This window comes from Lolium rigidum, chromosome 3 (assembly GCF_022539505.1).
Source record: "Lolium rigidum isolate FL_2022 chromosome 3, APGP_CSIRO_Lrig_0.1, whole genome shotgun sequence".
Taxonomy (NCBI): Eukaryota; Viridiplantae; Streptophyta; class Magnoliopsida; order Poales; family Poaceae; genus Lolium; species Lolium rigidum.
In genome coordinates this window covers 237998676-238024273 of record NC_061510.1, presented here as the reverse complement: position 1 = coordinate 238024273, position 25598 = coordinate 237998676, and the positions used below count along the sequence as shown (strand labels likewise).

Here is a 25598-nt window from a genome sequence, read left to right as displayed (position 1 = left end):
ACCTAACCGTGCACGGGTAAAACTCTAACTTCTAAATCGACACGTAATCTAATATGTTACGGATACAAGGGCAAATTAGCCCAAACGTTGCACATAAGGCCGATTCACGTATTTCTTCTATATATATTCTTCAAGTCCATCTTGATCGCGGCCCATCTCCTGATTTAGCCAAAATCTGGTGATAACACATGCCCCCCTGGTTTTGGTAATGATAATTTCAAAACCACCCTGCTTTTTCCTCCGAGGGGTCATGTCGTGGCAGAGCAGAACCGTCGCAGTAATTTTCATCATGACAACTTGCCTTCCCAACTTCTCTGCACGATTTGACAGTTTTTTGGCACCACCTCCTCGAAAACTGTTCGAACATTAAATCCCCACTTCTTTTATTTAACCGCACCGAACAGTTCTCCTCCTCATCCTCTCCGCATCAGCACTCCAAAAGCCCTTCTGCGCACCATGTCTTCCTCTTCCTCCACCTCATCGGAACTTTCCCTTGGGTCCTCCTCCTCCCGCGAGACGCCGTCGGACATCCGCGCACCAGAAGAATGGGACCTGGAAGACCACGCCTCCTCCATCTGGTCCGAGGACGACAAGTCCTTGACCAGTGGGGAGAGCGACCTCCGCTTCCTCGCCGACGGGGAATCGGAGGAGGAGAGCGATGACGATCGCTTCTCCTGGGATGATTTCACCACCTCCGAGGAGGTGAGGGAGGAGGAGGAGGAGGAGGAGGAGGACGACGACGACAGCCCCTCCGACGAGCCGCCGGCCAAGCGCCACTGCCCCTGGCCGGGGAATCTCAGTGACTACGACAGCGACGATGACGACGACGATGAGGAGGATGAGGACAACAAAGGTCCTGCCGGCGGCCGCTACAGCAGCGACGACGAGCCCGCCGGGAGTAGCGCCGACAGCGGCGACGAGGGCGACGATGAGGGCAGCGACGGCCCGTAGATAGGACCCTTAGCATAGGATCCGTAGTAGTAGACGGGGCAATGTATCCCCTTGGTACTCCCTTTTGAGAGCAATCAGCTCTTCTATGTAAGAAATCTCGTTTATTAATGAAGAAATTCCCCAATTTGATTTTGCCGATTTCCTTCACGCCAATTTAGCCGATTTCCCCTCATACTGATCCCGCCGATCGTCACTTAGCCAATGCTTAATGAGCCGATGACAACGCATCGGACTCTCATGATCTACCCTCCATCCTTTTGACATCGGAGTGATCGTGAACTTGCTCACAGCTCAAAAGCCGATGTTAACATTACTCCTTCACAATCCATCTTTCGCCTTACTCGACCGATGACCTTGAGCTCTGGCGGACAACGAAGCAGATCAACGCCTTTACGAGAGCCCCAGAACCGTTGCTGAAACGACTTGATGCTGAAGCCGATACCTCTGGACCATTCAAACATTCGGTGAGTACTGCCCAATCCCTTTTTAAAAAAGGTTATGATGGAGGGCCATCCAATGAAATCTCGGTCGGCTTCTTAAGAACAGAATATCCACGCAATCGATTGCCCCCGAGCCTCCATTGAGGCGAGAACAGCAATGGGCTGACAAAACGTGTCACCGTCGGTTTCCAAGCCATGATGCAGCATCAGCCGATTTCACCAAAATCGGCTCCCTATAGCAAAGGGTCCTTCAGGACAAGCTGCCCCCCGAGCCTCAGTCAAGGCGAGCAAGGTAGCGAGTCAGCCCAATGTGCCGCCATTGGCCTCAAATCATAACGCAAAGCCAGCCGATTTCAACAAGATCGGCTTCCTAGAGCAGAGAACCTTCAGGGTGAGCTGCCCCCCGAGCTTCTTCCCTTCAGCGGATCTGACGCAACCCACCCTTAACCTGATCTGCACATCTATGCTGCCCTTGGCATTGTTCTTGAAGAGAAGATCTGAGCCATTAAACCACTCCATTGAGGAGTTCTTTCATTAGAGTCTCTCTTCGTAGCCCACTTCCTGCTCCATTGACCCTCTGATTATAACAGGTATACCTCTCGAGTCGACGGCCATGCATCGGCTTTATATCCTTAAGTCGATGTCTGCTGCATCGGCTGTGCTTAAAATTTTCTTGAATTTTTTACGGCCGATTTATGTATCGGCCCCCATACCTCAAAACCCATCATCAAAGAATAATCTTGGGCTGCTGGGCACTTGCAAGACATTCCTACTACATATCCTCGTGTTTCATCCACCTAGGTGCCCCCCGAGCCGATTCTGTCAAGAGAATTGATGGTATCGGCTCTTCAGGTATCCCCTGTTGGATTAAATGCTGAACCCAGGCAGAATGGATGGTGAGGATAATTTTGGCCGATTGCTGGAATCGGCCTCCACGTTGCTTGCTCAATGAAGGTTTTGTGATGTTCCTCCATAAAAATTTTTTGGGGCCGATCACAAGGATCAGCCCCGCCACGTTCGTCCATCGATGTTTGCTTTGTTACACGGTCAGGCCGGTGGATAAAACCAGCCTAACCCCGTTCTTTGTCACGTCGATGCGCTCGCAGTCGTCCAAATTGATGCCTGAGAGCGGCTCTTGGCCTGATGTCTCCCAAACGTCCATACCAGCTGTTGAAATCTCGACTTAATCATCTGCGTGGACGACTTCTACTTCATCTCCATCCCACTGTATTAGGCATTGGTGCATCGTGGATGGAATGCAATAGTTGGCGTGGATCCAATCTCTCCCTAGTAGGACAGCATAGGTACTCTTGCTGTCGACAATAAGAACGTCGTAGGGACAGTTTTCCTTCCTACGGTCGGATCCACATTCGGAACACCTTGTGCGTCGGATGCTGGCCGTTGAAATCGCTCGGTGTTACATTGGTCTTGATCGGATCCGAGCTGGAGCGTCCCAACCGACGTAGCATGGAGTATGGCATAATGTTAGCTCGCCGCCCGGTGTCTACCAACATCTTGTTGACGAGGCTGCCCATTGATGTAACCTCGCAAGTACGGGGCCTTCGGATGCACTGTAACTTCTTTCTTGCGGCTTCTCAAAGATGACCGGCCGTGGGCCGCAGTCCAATTGTGCCACCGGTGCTTCGTACAATCCTTAAGCGCTAAACTCCGTTGGAAGGATGAAGACCATGTTTGTGCCAGCCGATGTCTCATCATCGGCTTTCCTTTGCTTGGGGCGCCACTCTTTTCTTTGTGGCTGACCTTCTTCGTCCAGGGTTCGCTAAATTTTGGCGGCCAGATCAGGCCGTGCCTTCCTCAACGTGTGCAGGTATAATCTTTCAGCTTCCTCCAACTCACGCAGACGCTGAACCCTTCGCTTCTGAGAACGGCTGAGCCGATCAGGGCACCCCCTTGGCCGATGATACTTATCTTCTTCATCATCGTCCTCCAGTTCCTCGAGACTTTCCACCCGAGCGGACTCAGCATGCTTGGTCCAAGGCGGGAGAGGCCATAGACGCTCGAACACGGACACGTTAGCTGCATCCTTCTTTCTTTGTTTACATTCTGGGCAATTGCCGATTGTTGGCAACCGGCTCATTCCTGAATCCCAGCAGTATCTGAAGAAGGGGCAGTCCCAGTGCCTATCCACGTCGTCTCGCTCCCTCGACTTTCCTTTGGCGTGGCGCTCGTATCGCTCCTCGTCGTGATCATGCCGACGACGTCTACTGTCGTCCCTAGCCAGACGATCTTCATCATCATCGTCGTTGTATCGCCGGCATTGGTCATACTGGCTCACATACTTGTTGAGGAGGCGATCAGAGAGAGGTCGCTGATATCTTATGTTTTTCACTTCTCCCTCTGTGACGTAGCGCTTGCCGTCTTGGCGGAGCCGATCGCGTGGAGCGGCTTCCTCTGTATCTTTGCTATGAGAGCAGCTGCCCTCATCTCCGTCCTTACCCGAGTGGTTCCCAAGTCCTACCATGTTGATATTGCACGAGAGACCTGGCTGGCACCCTCCATGGTAAGTATACTCTACCACATTAACGGCGTATGCCGGTGAACTCGGCACTTCCGGTGCTGCCGATGCGCATGGCAACGGTGGACGGGACTGGAGTGGCACCTCTCCTTGACAGGTCCCGCGAGCTGGTCTTGACGGAGGGTACCGATGGCTCATGACTTCTGGATCACGCGCAGAGCGATGCGCTCCAGAGTGTTCACCAGGCTCTCAGAGTGACGGTGCAGCGAATGAGCCACTATGTAGTTGATCTCCTGACGCAGCGACCTGGTGCGTTCTTCTGACGGGGCGGACAGGTCCACCCCATCGAGTGCACCTTCAGGTGTGAACCCCTTCCACCTGACGCCATGGGAGCGAGTTCTGTGGAAAGAGCCGATGAGTTCGGCTTCGAGGACTGCCTTGGTGTCGTCATGCTTCTTTCTGAGCTCGTCAGTCAGATCCTCGTACTTGACCGGAGTGCTTTCCGCCATCTCGGATGTAGATGGCGATGTGGTGGATGTCGAAGGTGGTCCCACCGGGCGTGCCAGAATGTGTTGGCGTCGAAACCCACCGGCGGGCGATGGATCGGCAACACGATAGGAGCCGGGAACAACTAGGGCTGCGGCCGGCCCCGGTCCCTCGGAGCGACGGCCCGCAAAGCCTCCCGGTCACACGTCCGATGCTATCGCAAGGGCGTGCCACCTGACCTATACCTGGTCGGGAAGGTGTTGGATGATGCCTCGCTTAGTTTCCTGCATGGCATACACGTAAACGTTAAATACGAGCCTCGATCGGCTCTCAGGTTATCCTGTGAATCGGCTCAAAGAGCCGATCCACCCATGATTCGTACAAGGTGTCCGAATATATGGTGGTCATGCTTGATCAAGATAAAGTTAATGCTATCTACGACGATTTAGGGTTTTCACCGCATAATCGGATCATCCTACTCACGATTGGGCCTCGCGCTCGCGCACGGTGACCGTAAGCCGATCCTAGACAAGGCCTAAAAACCAACACGAGGTTGATCCCCAGAACGTCCTGTCTAGGGCTAGCAAACTCCACCCTACACGCCGCTGGATCCTCCAACCCTTTGTAAGGCCTAACTATTGCGGATGTTAAACTAATCCTTGATGAACAAGGAGCAACCGTAACGGATCGGATCTACTAAACTATGATCAAGCGGGTGCCGCCCCTACACCTAAGATAGGTGTAAGGGCGGCTAGATGTGCAAGGGTTGCATTACGAAAGCATATGATACGAAGAACAATGCTAACCCTAACACATCTAAGATAACTACGTTGCTCGCCATCAAAAAGGCTTCAGCACGAGCAACGCATGAACAACGTGGGCAGGCTTGTGCTGCCTAGATCGCAAGATGCGATCTAGGCAGCATGGTGCTTACCGGAGAAACCCTCGAGACGAAGGAGTTGGCGATGCGCCGAGATTTGTTTGTGTTGAACGTTGGTTGTTGTTTTTTCCATAAACCCTAGATACATATTTATAGTCCAGGGGACTTTCTAATTTAGGCGTGCACCTAACCGTGCACGGGTAAAACACGTAATCTAATATGTTACAGATACAAGGGCAAATTAGCCCAAACGTTGCACATAAGGCCGATTCACGTATTTCTTCTATATATATTCTTCAAGTCCATCTTGATCGCGGCCCATCTCCTGATTTAGCCAAAATCTGGTGATAACAACTCTACTAGTCTAATGCAATGGGAATTGAGATGAGAGCACTTAATCTATTGCATCCCCTGCTTGTTTAGTTAATAGCAACTGCGAGTACTGTATTTTCAATCCAACATATGCTACTGCAGTAAACGTTGCAAATCCATGTCTAACGAAAGACATTGGTTTTCTTAATCATGTCCGGTGTTGATTTTTAACCTTGTTGATGTTTTAACCTTGGTAGCAGACCTTGGTGATTTTTAACCTTGTTGGTGCTTTGCTTGAGATACATGATGCCCACTTGAGATTCCTCCATCATTGTGTAATATAGCATCATTATTATATTCAGTTACTTTACAAGAAATCATTGCATCATTTTATACTTGCCTGCAACTTAAATTCCCGGACCCATGGGTCACTGCAGATTAATGGCTTGTAGTAACTCATATTTTTATACTTATGTTTCAGCAGGAAAGGATGGAAAGGTTGCCAGAGATGAAGAAAATGCAAGCAGATCTCATGGTCCAAGCAAAAGAGAGTTGAGGCGTTGTAGGCTTATAAACTTAGCCTTATATCATCGTTGTTTGTCGACTCGGTTATGTCATTGAGCTGAATTTTGTGTTGAAATGTCACAGTTGTTGAGGTTTTATTCAGTGCCTCAGAAAAATAGTAACAGTTAGTTCAGTTGAGCACAATTTCGACCATGGATTATAAACACAATTTCCAGTGTTTTTGGCTGATTACATAAAGTTCAGTTGAGCAGTTAGTTTAACTAGTCCTTTTCTGTCTTAGAAATGTATTGCTCTGCTTTATCGACAGCCTGAACCGCATGTATGCGAGGCAACATCATATTGGTCAGCTGCGTGCTTACGTGCCTTTTTTTTTCTTTGGTTCTACACTAGTGAGAAGCGGCAACGGCAGCTCGGCTTCTTTGTACTGTATTCTACCCGGCTCCTCAACCCTCTCGCATTGCCAGCTGCGTGCTTAGGTGCTTTGGTCAGCTACCGTAGCGGGCGAACGGCCAGCCGCTTATCCTAACGGGATTAGATGGACCAGCTGCTACGTCCCACTCAATTTAATAGGACACAAGCGGCACTTGGTGGATAGTCACGGACGTGTCCATTTACAGGCATACATCGCGACGGCAGCGCGACCGTGTGTTACGACTGCGCTCTCCAGAGCGACAAGAGCGGCAGCAACGCCTACCCATGGGTCGCGTCCGCCCCAAGCAGTTCATCACTTGATCCCCAGGCGCAGCAAAACGGTGACCTCTCCTCCAACAAGGCAGCCTCCGTTTCAGTCCACTCCACAGTCGCCCAGAATTCATCTTCCCTTCTGGCAGCTAGTTGTCAAAGCACGGGTTGGCAGCCAGATTTTCAACAAGGTCCTACTTTTGATTCTCCTGCCTTGCATGTGTTTGATGGAATGCCAACACCATGTTATGGAATGGCCAGCGGAATTGCTAGCTCTTTGCAGTCGAACCAATCCAACAGCCACACTGGTCAAGACCATCAGATGCTCGACACAAGCTCATGCTCTGATTATGGAACAAGTGCTATGACATGGAGCTATTGTCCAACTCTTCAAGGAAGAGTTCTAAGTATGGTGATGCATCAGGTAAAACATCCTGTGCCTATTGGGGTGCTCAACCACCTATTTTCTTTATATGGAGTGGTGGAAACAGTATTCCAGTCATTGAGTCAACATGGTCGTAAAGTCTTAATCCAATACAAGCATGGTTACATGGCTGAGGATGCTTTGAGAGCTACACATGGATGGTACCTATACGGTACTTACTGTCAACTTGATATTAGGCATGCAGATCATACAGAATTACAGCTTCAGAAAAGCAGACTGTTTCAGGCAAAACTAAAGACCATGAGTGAGAATCTGAGCCAGGCCCCACGCGCATGAAAAATCTAGAGAGTAAGCAACGTGCAGCATCACAACGCAACTCTTCCACTCAAGAGGCCATTAACATGTCCGATGAAATGCCATTGTATGGTGTGTATGCTGATGATGACAATAGTTGTTCGATTGGTTCCTGTAATGTGTTGAATACCAACTCTGTCATTCAGCAAGATGGAGAGGGCAAACCAGAGATTGAACATACTCCCAAGTACTTCAACAACCCATCAGAAAATGAGATACTATCCCAACAGCCTCTGATGTTTGTTACGGCTAATCACCAAATGCAGTTTGAGAAATTCGAGAGCACGCCAAATTATAATCTGTATGAGAAAGAAGATAGTGCTTGCCTGAAAATTATCTCATATGTGAGGGACTTCACTGTTGAGCTGGAGCAACAAGATGATGAGAAGACATCACTAAATCTACAACAGCTGAAAGCCCCACCATTACATGTATTGGCAATTCATAAGAGAATAAATGAATGGGATCCAGGAGACCATTCAATTTTGAGTTCGATACTGAACAAAGATGTTGCAGGTGGAATTTTCACACTCCTTTATGTGCCAACAGCGAGAATCCAGTTTTGGAGTGCCCACTTGTGTACCAAAGCAGAGCTGCTATTACAGGGTGCCATCAAGTCATGAAAATCATGAGATTCAGTTCTTATGGGATCCAGGAGCTTTAGCACCTCTTCACTCAAGCAAGGCTGAGCCTGCTAGGGAACTCGGTTATGTGGCTATGTTAGTTCCTGAAGTTATGAGTTTATGCATCCAAGCTGGCTCTTATGTACACCAGCTGAGAGACTCAAGTTGCAGCGTGTTGGTAACTCATCAGAGAAGAAAAGAATGGCTTCCAGGAGCAGATACAATTCCAAGTTCAACATCGACCAGCTGTGGAGTGCCATCAAGACTGATAAATCATGGAATCCTATTTTTATGGGATCCAGGCATTTTGAACCAAATGGATATCATGCCATTAGTACTCTCTGCAAGTTGCAAGGAAGTTACAGGAGGTTGCCTTGCTGACCAGGAGCTCATGTCAAATACTTCTTGCAAAGTCGCAACGTTTACATGGCACAGCTCAATAACCGCTTGCTGGAGTTGCCTACATCCTAAAGTCGACATCACTGAAATAGATACTGAAGAAGTTAAGGTCAAGGTAAACGGTGGCAACCCAATAATTAGTCCTGGGAGATCTACTCGTGGTATATCCAGTTTCACCAATGATATGAAACCGGATACTGGACTGCTTGTTGTGTGTTTCAACAACACCTCAAATAATGCATTCAGCAAAGAGGCTGCAGATTTTACAATTCCACATGGTCCTGGCATCTTATATGAGCTATGGTGGTTGACCAAAGGGACTGGATATGTATTGGGACATCTATTGGCTGTGAAGTTTGGTACTCACAATTACACTTGCTTCATTGATATTGCTGCCAGTATGTGTTGGCCCCCTGCAAATTCAGTTCAGCAAAGAAGAAACATTGCAGCGCTGCTTCCTTTTCATCAGTGCATATTACTAAGCAGTGCAGTATGTCTATGGGACCCTGGAATTGCAATTTCCTCATATATGTATAGCTGGCTGAAAATGACAGCGGTGAAGACATCAACTTGGTTACAAAGTCCATTACCAATGAACAAAACCTCTTCCGTTTGGGATCCTGGTATTCAACCATTCTATTTTTCATGCAACCGGCTGAACATAACAGAGCTGATTCAGATTAAGGGTTGGACCAATATGACATATAATGGCATCTTCTTGTCTGAATACCCATACATCTTGATCTTCCTTCCTGAACAATGGGAGTTTCTACATCAACAAGGTGTTCAGAAGAATTACAATGCAAAGAATCTGCTAGCTCCACAGAAGTATCCTCAGATATGTGAAATGGATATTATCTTCATTACATTTCTCCCTCCTTGATAGTGAACGCATTCGGAAGGATAATTTACAATTGATAAAAGTTTCTGAAGAAACTTGTCCATTGCTGAGCAATGGTCTTGAGGGGGGAGTAATGTCAGGGACTAATATGGGTATGGAATAGTGGGTTATTAGTTGTAAGGGTAATATCGGTATTCCACCTATGTTGTCATGTTGTAGTTGGTTAGGTCTATATAAGCTTATCCTTGTATCCCCTTGCAATCAATCAAGAAATATGAACCCTAATTTTTATCTTACATTCCTGCAATTTACCTTTTATTTAGTTCTAGCAATTTATCTCTTTTATCTCGAATTCCCCTCAAATTCTCTTCCGGTCAGATCCATCGGGATCCTGACACCCTTCCTCCTACGTGCTTCCTCCTCCCTCCTGGGTTTTCCCACCGGGTACCCCGACATCGAGGCCCTCAGCATTTCAGCAACTTCCTCTTCTACAGGGAGGACAAGCTCAGCCTCCTGCACACCATCGTCAACAAGGCCCCGGGCTACCACGAGCACACCGTGGATCTATCACCCAGGTCTTTACTTCTAAACAATCCAATGCATCTTGCAAAGGAACGGATGGAGGAAATCCATTCACAACGTTTGTCGCAAAAATTCGACCTGAAATCCCTGTGCTTGTGATATAATGAAGAGAATTGCGGCAAACTTGCTAATCTGGTACGTCAGGTTTGAATTCTTCAGGAACTGCAAAGTTGCCTGTGGTTATGTATACCTCTCTTATTCTCTTTTTATACTGCAAATAATGGTAGCTAACCCCTGGAACATACTTATGAACACTTAAAAGCCATATTCGTTACTGAATCAGTGGTATCCATGTCCTTCTTTAAAGCTGAGATGATATGTACTATTCGAAAAAAAGCTGAGATCATGTGTATTCCAGAAAAAAAAATGCCCAAATCACAGCATGAGATTCCTTTTTCTTTTACTTAATTCCTATCGTGTAAGATTTACAGCAATGCAATACAAGATTTTTTGCTTCCAAAATTTATTTAAATTTTCCTTTTCCTGAATTGACAAACTATTTGTTCAAACTTAACTATACTTTTCCTCAAGTGCCATTTTAATGTTCTCAGCATGGGTTTTCACTTCATGTGGGCATTTCCTGATAGAATGAATTTGCACAGAATTATGTTCTTTTGAGCTGTGACAAGGATCTGGGATGTTTTCAGTGATGCTATATAGTTCACAGGAACAGGTACTATGCAATGGCCGTGAGCTTGAGTAAATGACATTGTTCAGTTCATATTTGATTCTAATGGTTGTACTTTCCATGTCACAGGCTTGTCCAATGTAAACTGCGAGAATTTCATGTGCTTATTTTGCTACTATGGAGAAGTTCATCCATTCACCGGCGCGCTAGGTTTTTGAACACGTTCAGTTGTACACTTGCAGTATATGTATATTAAAGGGGAAGGTAAGAGAGAAACCTTATTTTCTTCGCAGGCCTGACTACCTCCTCTTTTAGCGGCAGGTTCATTGCTTTTTATTTTCTTTCAGCTCATCTGTTAAAGTTGTAGTGCAGTGTAGGTAAAAGAGACTTCTGGGTTATATACATTCTCTTCCTTTTAATTGTGCTACACCGCTGCTGCACTCATTATGATGTTCAAATCTTAAATTTTGACTGTTGTGTTTTTATTATCTTAGTATAAGGGGTATGGGTTTTATATGCCTTGTTTCCCTGTTTTTGGGCTTTTATTTTAAATTGCTGGATTGGGTATTGCTCATGGTCTCTATATTTATTATTCTCATTTTTCATATACTAGGGACTTTGTTTCTAAAACTGATTCTGGATAATTGAGAGTTATTTATGGTCTGTTACATGCATTTATTGGGTATAGGATTTGCAAAGCTACTACTCTACGGTAAAAGCATGTGTGGTTTATATTATTCTTAGCTGCAAATGTGCATCACCTTGAGACGTGAACAGTAGCTACATATATGAACGCTTAGTATTAGCTGCAGCTGTGAGCAGCACTAAAATTCTATCCAATGGCTTACCGTGTGTGTGAGAGAGGAGAGAGGGACTTGTAACAGCACTTCTATATTGTGCATTTTCAAATTGACACTTTTATTTTTACACAAGAAAAAATAGAGTTTTCTCTTTCAACATTTATTTTTGTTATTGTGAGCATATGAATTGAGGTCCCATATTCCATATTTGATGAGTGGCTTCCGGCTGAACATCTATCTACATGGCTACATGTCCTTCCTACATGTATCTAATCTAATATTATTATGATCTGAAATCCGAAACAGAAGTTTATGAGTTGCATGTTGCTACTAATTTACCTCAACATCCTCCTATTTATTTATTACATTCTTCTTTTGGTTTGATGTGTTCTATGTACGTCTACAGCCGGAAAGTCCTTTTGGATCATGGGCACCAGTGCCCTCATTGTATTAAAAAAATTGAAAATTATATTTATATATTTCAAAAAATTATGTAACGAAACCCTAAAAGTAGCTAATGATGTATTCCCCTAACATATAACATCTCAATTACAAATATTTTGTTTTCTAAGCTACACAAAAATGACAAAGTTTGAATTTTTTGGAGGTTTGAATCACTATACTCAGATCCACATATTTATTATTTTTGAGCCCAAAATACACATTATTTCCAGTTGAAAATTTACACGTTTGTGGGATACAATACTAACTACATCATGATTTATTTTCAGATTTTTTTAAAACTTAGAAATATGATTTTTAATTACTTCTCTGAAAAGGGATTACTGGTGCTCATGTGCACCAAATCTTTGTCCGTCTACAGCCTCCTTTTTTTTTGTTTTATGTGTTATATGAAGTTGCAGGAACTGAAGCCGCTGTTCTTTCTTCTCAGTACTTTATTTCTACTGTTATGAGGACATCAATTTCACATTCTGTTTGGTCACTAGCCCCTCTCAGGGTAAAGAATCTTTCTTAGTTTCCCTTATTTTGGTTATCCTCACAAGATGAGTAGCATTTGATCTAGAATATTTATATTGTTGCAAACTGGAGATTCTTGAGGAAATATTTTTCAACTGTGCAAGGATGCACCATGTTAACCAATTTCAATCTAGATATATACCCTCTCTCCACTTCAGGCTTGTGCCGAATTATCATGTTTCACGTTTTTCACTTCAGGCTTGTGCCTAATTATCATGGATCATGTGATATATATACCTCCATGCTCGATTGAATTAGTAGTGTCTTTCAGTTCTTTGTATAGTTAGTAATATGGCTGGAGAATAAATGAAAAGTCTTTCTTTTGCTCAATGCATGATTATGCTATATCTCTACGCCCATCCATCTCAAGGGTAAAGCAATGCTGGTGAGTTAGTGCTCTTTTGCTTCGTGCTTGCTCATACAATATTTAGATTAACAAATAAGATAGCCCGGACGATTGGATTGTTTATACTATGTATCATCCGTTACTCTCCAGCTGTTTGCATGCTATCTGTTAAGTCATATATGTAGCATTTGTTTATTTTTTATTACTTGTTTGAACTTTTTTTCTTCTTACCTCGATTAGAAAATATTCTCCACACTTGTTTTCTTACTTTGCCTTCTTGGATACCTGCTGCTTAAATCATACTATGAAATGAGCAAATTGCTACCATCGATCCGGTTTTTTGGTCAATATTATGTTTGATTTTAGTCTTTGACGTACTGTGAGCTAGTGAACTAGAAACAAGTGCCCTGGCCAGGACTTCATTAATATATATTTGTATTGACTAAGATTCCCCATATCATTGCATTCTTCAATATTTTATTTGCGCTTGCTCTCCATACCGGAAAACTAAGTATGTACATATGCAGGTAGCAACTTGGTGTGGCAGATTTTGAAGATCATATATAGAAGACATATGGAGAAATATGGGAGCCAAAATGTACAAGTTTAGGAGTAACTGAGGCAAGGCTCATTGAAGAAGAAAGCACACAGGTGCAGGATGAGTTAGCCATCCAGCGGCGATTCTCATGGAGGGAGACAAAACTGAGATTGGGCTGTGGTTGGGTCATCATTTTCATTTCGACTCAACTTGAGTTCAGGGTCACCGACTGCGATGAAAAATTAATCAGTGTGCTATTAGAGGCAATGCAGCAAGGTGAAGTTAATTGCCAGAGAAGATGGATAGTTCATGCATGCTTCCCAGAGGTAGCCATAAGAGTAGTTAGTCTGTGGATGGTGATTGTGCTGGAAATGATGTGATGAGCTGCTAGATATCTGTTGGAAAATTTTGTATGATAATTGATGTCTGAATTAGACGAATTTCTAATTTAGCAATATGACAAGCCAAGTGGCCTCGGGCCTTACGTGAGTTTGAAGTACTTTGTCTTTCAAAGCATGTTTGGGCGAGAGTGAAAGGGAGAAGAAACAACAAACACCCACCTTGTGCAGCATTTGGATCGTGATTTGACCGCACAGGACCAGCTAGGAGGCGCCCCATGGGGCGCCCCAACCACTAGTTTATATCAAGCGGCGGAGAGTGAGGAGGATGGTGGAGGTGAAGATGGGTCAAATGGGTCGGTGGAGGAAATCAACAGTGAGAAAGAGGAGTGAGAGAAAGGGAGGAAAGATAGGAGGATGGTGGAGGTGGAGATGGGTCAAATGGGTCGGTGGAGGAAATCAACAGTGAGAAAGAGGAGTGAGAGAAAGAGAGGAAAGATCAGAGCATGTCTAACAGGCTCCGTATTTTTTCGCCCCTTAAAACGCGAGTAGAGGGTCCTGTATTCACTTTTCGCCGGTCGAAAACTCGTCCGAGCTAGCAGACCCTATTCTGTTTTACGGGGTGGGGATATGGGGTCTGCTAGCTCGGACGAGTTTCCAACCCCTCAAAACAGAGTTTTTGAATAATTGGATATTAGAACCAACACAACATTCATATAAAATAAAAGTTTTACATCACACAATAATCGTCATAATTATTACAATAATGTTTTTCGGAAATGCTAACAAATGTTCTAATGGAAGAATTAAACAAATAACAAATGTTTCACACATACAACAAATGGAAATGAATGTTTCACACATACAACAATAGGAAATGAATGTAATAACTTATTGGCCATGCAACTGCCAGTGGTGATTAATCAGATCATGGGTGAGCTGGTGATGAGTCTCGGCATTTTCAATGCCTCGATGAGCTGCAAGAAAAGCTTAAATCCGATCAGGGTTCCTCTCGGGCTGCACTCGGGTGCCAACATTGTCATAGAAACATGGCAAGTTCAACCCTCTTTCATCTTCAATGATCACGTTGTGAAGAATCACACAACATGTCATGATATCAACAAGAGTTTCCTTGTCCTAAAACCTTGCAGTACACCGGACAATGGCAAACTTTGCTTGCAAGACACCAAAAGCTCTCTCAATATCCTTGGGGCATGCCTCTTTGATTTTTGGTGAAGCAAGCTTCCTTTCTTGTCAAAGCCTTGTCCTTTTTCTCTTTTATGGACTTTACAAGAGTTGCATAGTTAGGGTAAATAACATTTGTGAGATAGTACCCCATGGTGTACTCATTATTCATAACTTTGTAGTTACAAGTTGGTGCTTCACCCTTAACTAGTCTTGCAAACAAAGGGGATCTATTCAAGATGTTGATGTCGTTGAGTGTCCCCGGCAATCCAAAAAAAAGCATGCCAAATCCATAAGTCTTGTGAGGCCACAACTTCAAGAACAATGGTAGCATCACGGCTTTTGCCACAATACATTCCATGCCATGCTTTTGGACAATTTGTCCATGTCCAATGCATGCAATCCAAACTACCAAGCATCCCCGGCCACCCCCTCTTTTCATTGATCTCCATGAGCTTTTTCGTATCGTCTTCAATTGGGGCTCGGAGATACGTCTCTCCATACAACTTGATCACCATCTTGGCAAACATACGCACGCAATCTGTGGTTGTTTGTACACCAATGCGAAGGTACTCATCGGTATAATCTGCTGGTATACCGTATGCAATCACCCTCATTGCGGTAGATATTTTCTGATATGGGCTAAATCCCATAACTTGGGCAGCGTTTCTTCTTTGCTTGAAATAATCGCAATTTGCCTCGCAATCTCTGACTATTCTCTCAAACAAAGTCCTACGCATTCGGTACCTTCTACGAAAGAGGCGGGGAGGATAGGTCGGTACCTCGGCAAAATAATCTTGCATCAGCTGTTCGTGGCCGAGTGCGCGGTTCCGCGGAATGCACATACGCCCCATCACGGATCCTTTCCTCTGATCCAGCAGCTTGGCGCGGTCCTCCATGTGCTTCATGCCGAATAGGAGCAGCAGCATCTCCATCTCGTCGTCGTTGAGCACCTCGTCGAGGTCCGGATCGTTGGAATCCGACGAAGACCAATCGGTCGACGAATCCTCCAAATCCGCCATGTGCACATCCTCCGAAGCCATCTGCCAGGGTGAAGCATACATCATCCCCCAAACACGTCCATTTTACCGACGAGAACAAAGAAGAGCGCGGCGGAATACTCACCGGCAAAAACGGTGGAGAAGACCGCGGCGGGGGTGCGGCGGCGCGCGCGGAGGGATGCGGATCTTCGGCGAGGGTGCGGCGGAGGTGCGGCGGGCGTCGACGTAGCGCGGTGCGGCTCGGCGGGCGGCGGAGGGGGGCGGATCTGATGGATTCCGGTGGCAGCGCGCGGGTGGCTGTGGCGGCGGCGCGGGGGAAAACGGGTGGGGGGAACTGAAACGTCCGCGCGCGTTTTCGGAAATGTGATACTGGTTTGGCCCTCTATCCCCGCTCCCACCCCGCACAAGTAGGGGGCGAAGACCCGCCCCGTAATCGAAACCACCAAAAATCGGAGCGGGGACCATTTTTACGGGCCTGCTAGATGGCCGGGTAGAGCCGAAACCCGTATTCCGGCGGTTATTATACGAGTTTGGCCCTTTTAAGGGGTCTGTTAGACATGCTCTTACCCGCGTTGACGCTGGAGAGGGTGCCCTTCCTACACCCCTTGAACGGGCTCGCCGGCGTCGATCCAGGCCACATCTGCCGGCCTTGTCGTAGCTAGCTCAGCCGAGGAAACCAACTGTTGGTGTTGGCATCTTACGCGCGGATGAATCAAGGAGAGAGAGGGGAAAGGCGAGAGGCTTCCAGAACGCAGGAGACAAATCAGGGCTAGGAAGAAGAGGACACACTTGTCTCTGCGGGAGGATATGGGCTGCCGATCGTGGAGGTCCTCGGGACCCGTCTCACCGCTTTGGCCACCGCTCTCCCGATGAACGAAACGTTACCATTGCGGGAACCGGTAAAACCGGAAATTAAAGGTAGAGGAAAGGAAAAAAAAGAATTAGAAAGGGAAGGCTACCGGTTGGAACAAGCCGAAATCACCGAAGATTTTCCGTTAACCATGAATTGTACAACGAAAAGAAAAGATGACCAAAACCATGTACAGAATCAGGGCGCCTATCTACAGTAAAAAAAAGCGGAGGTGTCCACACCGGATTGGACAGAATCGCTAGGAAACAGTACCCAAATGCATATGGTTAAAGCAAAGAGGATTAGCTTTTATATAGTTTATAATTTTAGTTAAATCTGCGACAAATATTTAGAATTGCAAAGATGGAGAGTTAGAATTGCAAAGCAAAGCTATCGGATTTGACAGTTGAACAAACTCACAAATACCCCTCTTGTAGCGAACCTTTACTTTTCTTCCTTTCTTTGTCTCGTCAGTGTCTTGAACACATAAATGTCTAGGCTAGCTACATAGGCTAAGGCTTGTTTGTTAACTGTCCCTGAAGTTCTCATTGAGCTTTTCTTTTGCGAAAACTCAAAAGCATTGTGTTTATATGCATTGATAGAAAGAATATTATATGTATAAGTTCAAATAAGAACCAACACCACGTCATACAACTCAACCCAAAACCAAGTCTAAGGGAGTAGTTGGCGAAGACCCCGGACTCCCGTGTCCGGCAACTGCCGCGCCTCAGCTCTGATATTGTCGAGCAGGGATGATGCAGCCCGACCTTCGGTCTCCACCGCATCATGTGAGTCAACGCTGACATGGCACGCAAAGGTGAATCTTCTCCTTTATGCATGCCTATAATTGTCTCTCATGAATGATATGCTACTTCATCCTCCGTCATATGACCATGATGGGAATACATCGCCAAGTAAGGAGGAAGTGGACGACGCCATGGAGGCTCGAAGGCTCAAGGCCGAGGTCGCGGAAGCATGGAAGAGATCGTCGAGGAGAAGGATACGTGCCAGAAAGACCGGCACTGCTGCGCCACCTCTACGCCTGAGGACGACGGCACTACCGCCCTACCTGCGCCGGCCCTGCAGCCCCACTACAAAGATCATCAAATCTGAACCCTTGATCCCTTTGTATGTCTATACTACCCCTCCTTAGTGGCTTCCTATATATAGGCTCCCACCTCCCCCTGCATTAGGTAAGACATAACTTGAGTGAGAACTTGGCTTATGCCTCCACCATCCCTTTGGGATTAGGGAAACCCCCTCCTTAGATTACCAAATTTATTGTACAAGGCACTCCTTATATGATTTATCTTTCGCACATGTGATTCTACCACCGTTCTCTCACAAGTGTGACTATAGATCATATACCGGTCTTTCTCTCGGGGATTCAACCTCGTGTCTTTCCCTCGAGAGATTCTATCAGGATAGTGGTTCGGGCTATCGGGAGTAAACCGAAATTGTATCGGGTTGTGTTGCGTGCATTCATTGTGTTATTCGTCGTGTTCTTCGTGTTTCCCTCCCCTTGTGTTCTTGGTCAAATTCGTGAGATCGAACAACCCACATGACCTTAGGCCGCATCATAAGACACCGATGGGCACGCATTGTCAAAGACTGCATCGTTCCGGTGTTTACAGATCCACCACGCCGTGAGTATGGTAAATGACGAGGTGCACTTGTGTAACTGGCGTGGGATGGTCTGCATCACCAGCAACCACCATTTGGCGAAGTCACGCTCACCCGTAGGCGGGCCTGCGGTGGACCGAATCCATGACAGGACCTCATACCAGATCATCCTAGAGAATGGACATCTAGTAAGAATGTGCATCATCGTCTCCTCAGACTGGTCACATAGTGGGCAACGCGGCGCGTGTGTTAGCGCACGTCGCGCATTCCGCTCACCCGTCCAACACCTGTCAAGGCAAGCCAACCAGATAAAGAACTTTGCCCTAGGTGGTGTCTAGGAACTCCAATTCAGCTCCCACGAGCTCGCTACAATTGCGGCCCCTGGAAGAGGGTGTTGTAGAAAGAGCAAGAGAAGTACTGGCCATCCGTCGTCCAATGCCAGATCAACCTAACCGGGTCCATCGAAAGTTGCACCACCCTCAACCGGATCCACAGGAAAATGCAAATTTCAACATAAAAGTGCATTCTTACGGTTAGTTATAAAACTATGCTAGCTAGTTACGCAGGTGCGTGATGGAAACCTTTTTGTTTTAGAACTCGCAGGAGATCTGCAATCATTATATTAAGCTCAAGAGGGATCGAACCACGCATTACATCAATGGCTCAAGCACCCGGGATGGGCATCATCAGACCGAGGGGAGGACGAGAACGAACTATCCTATTCCCCTAGCTGATCCACCTCTACCTTAGGCCCTGGCGCTCATCCAGCTCCTCCGCTCGTCGATGATGCGGTTGGCCATAGAGGTGGCAGTGCTAGATGATGTATTATCCCAGAACATAGGACAAATGAGGGTTAGATTTAGAAATGGAATGTGCATTTCATCGCAAAACGAGGGAAATTTTCGCGCCTTATTGCATAAAACCTAAGAGGGATCAAGGTTTCTCTCTCGTTAATCCTAACCCTAATCCTAAATCCTAAACCTAGCCCTAACACTAAACCTAACCCTAAAGCTAAATCCTAACCCTAAACCTAAACCACGTGACGGACGTCTATTCGTCCACGCGGCCAGCTTTTATTTGTCAACGTGGCAGACGTCGACTCGTCCATGCGGCCAACTTTTATTTGTTAACGTGTCCATCCTTTATTTCGCCGCAGTGTCGGGAATGAACATGCGACGTGTCCAACTTCTACTGGTCCATGCGGCATGCTCGCAAAGCCGACATGTGTCCTTGGCTGACACATTCTGTGCGGACACGCGTCCTTGTATGACTGGACCAAGTGTCCGCGATTTACGGGTAAATATTTTGAAAAATGGGTGCCATGTGTCAACACCGGAATGGGCCTCGTGGCGTTCCACGTGGATGCTGATGTCACCCAACCGGACTGACAGCTTAATCATTGTCCTGCTAGATCAATCATTGGACCGACAGTACAATGATTGGTCTGACACGATGGTCTCGGTCGGGGAGGCAGCCTCATGACGGTTATGCCCGCCACGACGTACCGGGATGGGTGGGCTTTGGGTGTGGGCTAGGTCGTCACGGATCCATGACGAGATGATTTAACCGTCAGTCTGGCCATCTGTGACGCGAGGTCCGCCACGGTCCTGCAAACCGTCAGTATGAGGCCTCCATGATGGATTTTGCCCTTTCGCTGACGAACTATCATTATAGACTAGCCAAATGTTACTAGTGGTAGCATGTCCTTATCTTCTCCTTCTTCTCACTTGATTTCTCCACAACGGGAGCCTTGGCTTGACCCTTCTTTGGTAGCGGCCTTTCTTCAACTCGAGGTAGAACATGAGCTCCATCTTGAGGTCGCTTCCCTTTTTTCTTCTCGCCAAGTGGCTTCTTCTTCAAAGGGAAAGATCTAACATGATGCCCTTCAATCTTGCACTTTAAGCACACAATCTTGGCGGGATCCTTCACATGCCCTTGGCCCTTCTTCCACTTGTGCATGGTGGACTTCTTCTTGTCGTTGGAGTTGAATCCAAGTCCACTCTTGTCATTGGGGGATTGTTGCTCACTCAACATGACGTCAAGTTTGCTCTTCCCTTCATGAAACTTTACCAAGTCCTTATTCAAAGAAGAGACTTGGGCCTCGAGCTCTTCGATTTCCTCTACATGGTTAGTAACAACACAAGTGCTAGAGGAAGTGGAAGCTTCATTGTTAGAGCAACAAGCCAAGGTAGGTAATTCACCACAAGATATAGCAATAGCATGAGTGGGTGAATTATAAGCACTAGCACATGGATTGTTAGAGAAACAAGGCATAGAAGGTAGTTCACCACAAGATATATCAATAGCATGAGTGGGTGAACTACAACCACTAGCACATGGCAAAATAGCATTTTGAGAGGTAGTGCTAGTACTCACATGAGTCTCACAAGATGTTACCTTTGACATGATAACATCATGAAATAACTTTAGCAAATCATGAGAGACTAGAAGATCATCATGGGAGATAGAAAACTTCCCATGACTTTCTTCCAATTTCTCATAATTTCTTGTTAGAAAAGCAAGTTGAGCCCTTAGCTCAATATTCTCCTTCAAGATGGATGCTTCACAAGAGGTAGAGTTAGGAGCACAAGCATCATTAGTATATAATAGCACAAGGAGAAGGAAACTTAGCAAGCTCTATTAGGTTGAGAGCCTTAAATTTCTCATGTGACTCAGTGAGTTTGATGAGCTCAGTCTCAATGACCCTAGAGCCATTTTTGAGAAGCTCAAAATCCCCAAGGAGTTTAGCATGGGCAATTACTAGCTCAACATTTTTAATTGAAAATCATGTGCCACCTCTAAAGCTCTATCACGAGATTCCTTTACTTTAGATAGCTCTAGAGTAAAGGCCTCCTCAAGAGATTCATTGGTGGTTTGTTGTTCTTCAAGAGCTTCACCAAGAGGTTCAATCTCATTTGCATACTCACGCTCATGCTCTTCCATTTCCTCAATTCTTTTTGTGCTCTCAATGGCAAAAGCCAAGATTTTCATAAAGTTAGAGCGAACAAATTTATTCTTATGAAGAGCATGGAAGACCAACTCACCCATCATGTTTAAGGAAGCAACATTAAGTTCTTCCATATCATCATCCTCATCATCACTAGATAAATAGGGTTCCAAGGAAGGAGATACCTTAAAAGTCCTAGCCATAAGGCAAGTGTAAGTACCATGATATGATGAAGAAGATGAACTACTTGAAGCTCCATCCAAGATCTTGTCTTGGCCCATAGTATCTTCGGTTTCCTCTACATTGTTAGTCACACAAATACTAGAGGAAAACGAAGCATTTTTATCATGGCAACAAGACAAGGCAAGCATATCATCATGAGATGTTGATATGCAAGGACTATCAACACTAGCATGTAAGGTATTTCTAGTGCTATAAGTGTTCAAGTCCAAAGATGAATCATTGCAATGGGATAGAGATGAAGGATCATCAAGAGAAAGCTCACTATCAACAATGCAATGTTCACCACTACTCACCATGACATTACCTCGTGTCTTACCACAAAATGGTGAAGTAGAAGGAGTGCAATCATCCTCAATGGTCTTGGACGCACCATATGTATCTTGAAGCTTTGTCTAAAACTCATGAGCACTCCGGAAAGGCGCGATGGAGGAGATAACTACATGGCATGGCAAAGCACTTTAGTAGCTTGAGCATCTAGATAAGAGTTTTTGTTCTCCTCATAAGATGGATTTTGTAGTTCCCTTAGGAGGAGAAAACCCCATATCAAGAATTTGCTCCACATGTGGGTGCATGCCCCGAAAATAATCAAGCATGTAGAATTTCCAAGCATCATAGTTAGTGCCATCAAATGTAGAAGTGTCATTGTGCACTAATCCTCTAGCCGACATCTTTACTCTCAAGGAGGTGAAACCTAATGAGATAAGAGAGCCCTAGCTCTGATACCAATTGAATGTACAAGGATGTCGCCTAGAGTGGGGTGAATAGGCGGGTTATAAAAACTTCTACTTGAGGGCTTAACAAGGCGGAATAAAACTACTCAAGGTTTACTTGTTAAGCTCAAAGCCTATCAACTAGGGTTTGCCTATGTGCACCAACAACCTATGCTAAGCATGATGAGAAACAAGGTGATAACAAACTAGATATAGACATCAAGCATGAAGGCTATCACAATTTATAGCACATAGGTAAAGGAGCTCGGGTTGAGAAGTAACCGGTGCACGAGGAGACGACGATGTATCCCGAAGTTCACACCCTTGGGTGCTACGTCTCCGTTGGAGCGGTGTGGAGGCACGAGGCACTCCAATGAGCCGCTAGGGCCACCATATTCTCCTCGAGCCTTTCCACCAAAGGGAAAACCTCGATCCACTAAGGGACCCTTGAGGGTGATCACCGAACCCGTACAAGCTTGGGGCAAACACACAAGTATCAAGCTTCACGCAACTCCACAACACCGGAGGCTCTCAAGTACAAGGCCACAAGGGATACAACACGCCACACCGGCAACAAGGCCACAAAGGCTCCAACGCGCCACAACCGGCTCCAAAACCACAAAGGCTACCACACTCCACAAAGGCAACAACGCCACAAAGGCTACTATGCCACAAAGGCGACAAGGCCACAGAGGCAACAAGGACACGAAGGCTACCACGCCACAAAGGTGACAATTCCACGAAGGCAACAACACCACTAAGGTCAACAAGCCCTCTAGGGTTCAACTCACACGAACTCACACAAGATCGAAACCCCGGAGAGAACCCAAACCGATGCTTGCAATGGCTAAGAACACCACTAAGATGCCCAAGTTCTTCTCTTCCAAATTCCAACAAATCTACAAAAGCTATTGGGGGAATAAGGAAGGAAGACCAAATATGAGGAGTAATACCAAATTACTCCAAGATCTAGATCTAGCAAGATCGCCTCACTTGGAGAGGGATTCACTTGGCGGAGCACTAGATCTAGATCTCCTCTTTCCTTTCCGCCAAAAAGATGCAACAAATAGTGGGGGGATTAAGAGGAGGATTAAGCTCTTCAAATTCAACAATGGAGGAGAGAGAATGAAGCGACCCGACATATTACAAAATAGTAACATGCAAGTCTTCGACATATTGCAAGGGAACTGAAGTATCGCGAACAATATGCCGATCAGAGTAGCACAACATAAGCATTGGAGCGTCCACTGTACGAGATTATATTACAAGTTTTGAAGATCCAAACTGAAACATATTACAAGGTTCTGCTACCAAGTACAACAACAACTCCAAAAGAACAAGGAAATTATAACCGAGTTAATACTGAACAACACTCTCAACTACTATCTTGCCACAACCCATACTACCAACTCTACCGATCAGCACTAGGTTGCCATTGAAGTCCATGTAGTAGTTGACTCATCCTTCGGCGGTTGCCTGCTCCTTGGTCTTCTCTTCCTGGAGGTCCGAATATTGTACTCCCGCATCCACCACCTCACAATCTAAGAAGGGGGATTTTGCAGGAGGGGATGAGTACACGAAGTACTCAACAAGTCCAGGATATATAACAAAACAATTTTCATGCACTATCAACTACTAGGACCAATGGTCCAGCAACTCACTGATTTCCGGAAACATTTTTAGGAAAGAGTTCATGTTTTATTTCTGAAATCTATGATCTTCTTGCCTCACGAGCTGTTAGAATCCCCTGTGGATTCCTTTCTCGCCACGTTCGCAGCTCCTTCCCGAAACAGGGAGTGACAATGCCACAATTTTATACACTCTGCAGAGGTGCGTTACTTTACCCACCGACTATCCGCAACCCGTTGATCATGCCGTCGCACTCACAACCAGGCTTTGGATCACGGAGCCTTTTCACCCATCTTCCTTGACATATCTCACATCGTAGCTGGCAAAACCAGCCACCCGCCCAATCAGTTTAACGCCTTCAGTAGAGTCCTTTAGTTAGTTTAGACAGTTGGTCGCCTACAGTAGAGGTCACACCCGACTTCCATCCCTGGGAGATATGCCATAAGATGGAATTACTTTAGCTCCGCCCTTCCCACTTAGGGTCATGTGGTCAACGCGGTCACTACGGTGCTTGAGCTCAAAAAGGCAATTGTTGATTAAAACCTAATGGTGATATCCCTTGCAGTCGAACCCACCTTCCAATGGCTTTACATCCTCCACACAAGGTTCAACTACCAACCATAATAGTTCACCGACTGCTCCATCAGCCGATCAACATGCATGTCATATTATTTATAAGATACATTTTTGTTTGATGCAGGTGATTTACAATAGTAGATTGGCAAATACTTTGATAAAAATAATCAAGGATATGCAAGAATGGAATTGCCTGATGTAAGATAAGAAGTGTAGTTCAATGGGTTAGCTTCCTGCTGAAACGTGGTTTCTGAAAAACCAATAAGTCCAATGAGGACTAACTCCAGAAGATTCAACATGAATGCAATGATGATCATGCGAATATGATAATATCTGCTCATGATAAACATGTATGCATTTCGATTTAGTTTCAAGTCAGTTGTATTCATAGATGTCCACTCAAATCTTATTGCAGTTCAAGAGCAGATTCCAGTTCATAGGGTTTAGCAGTTTGGTGAAGAACTCCCAGGTTTTACCTTAGCTCTCTCTGAAACAAATAATTGGGTAACAGCGAGCATGATGTACTATTTGGTTCAGCAATAAAGCTACAACTAGGTAGAGGAATTAACTTGTTAGCTAACTCATATGACTAAACCTGACGATACATGCTATACTGCTCTAAGTGAAGTATTACTCTGCTATTCCAAACTACACAGCACGGGAATAATGTGAACTGGTAACCGGGAGCTGCAAGTATGAGTTCAGTACATGGCTAGTATATTTCTGATATCAAACTAGGACCTGCGACAGTCATGATGATTTGAGCCACTACAAAGAATTAACCCGAACCAAAATAGCTTGTTGATCCCATGAAATAGGGTTAACTGTCGAAACTGAACGAGATGCTACCTAACTCCTTCGAAATTTAGTTGTCCAGTGAAAACTGGGCAGTGGTCCAGTAGTATTACTACTACTCTGAATACTACAAGCTTCGTTTGTTAATTGATTAATTTCAAATAAATAAGATCCAGTTTAGCAACTATTTACACAACATGGATGGCCTGTAGCCCAGGTTTGCAAGTAAGCAAGTCACTTGCATAATGACCAGATCAGCTCTATGTTAACAATATCAGAAATCAAGTATTTCTCTCGGTCCAGTTATGCAAGTGATCTTTTTTTCATGTCAATTCAATATGCAACCAGATACTCAAATATGCTACAATAATTCTCAATTTCGAGATACAGGCTTAGCTAAGGTTATAATGAATTTCTCGAAGCTTTGTCCAATCAACTAAAAAATAGTTGCAGGTATGCACACTACCGAAGGAGTT

General features: G+C 45.4%; 1 long non-coding RNA gene across 1 annotated transcript; it reads left to right on the top strand.

Annotated features, from left to right (window-relative positions):
• Positions 1-9830: 9830 nt before the first annotated feature.
• Positions 9831-11886, top strand: LOC124699167. Its single transcript, XR_007001304.1, has 3 exons — positions 9831-10070; positions 10538-10608; positions 10693-11886. It is a non-coding gene; the product is annotated as an uncharacterized LOC124699167 (long non-coding RNA).
• Positions 11887-25598: the final 13712 nt, after the last annotated feature.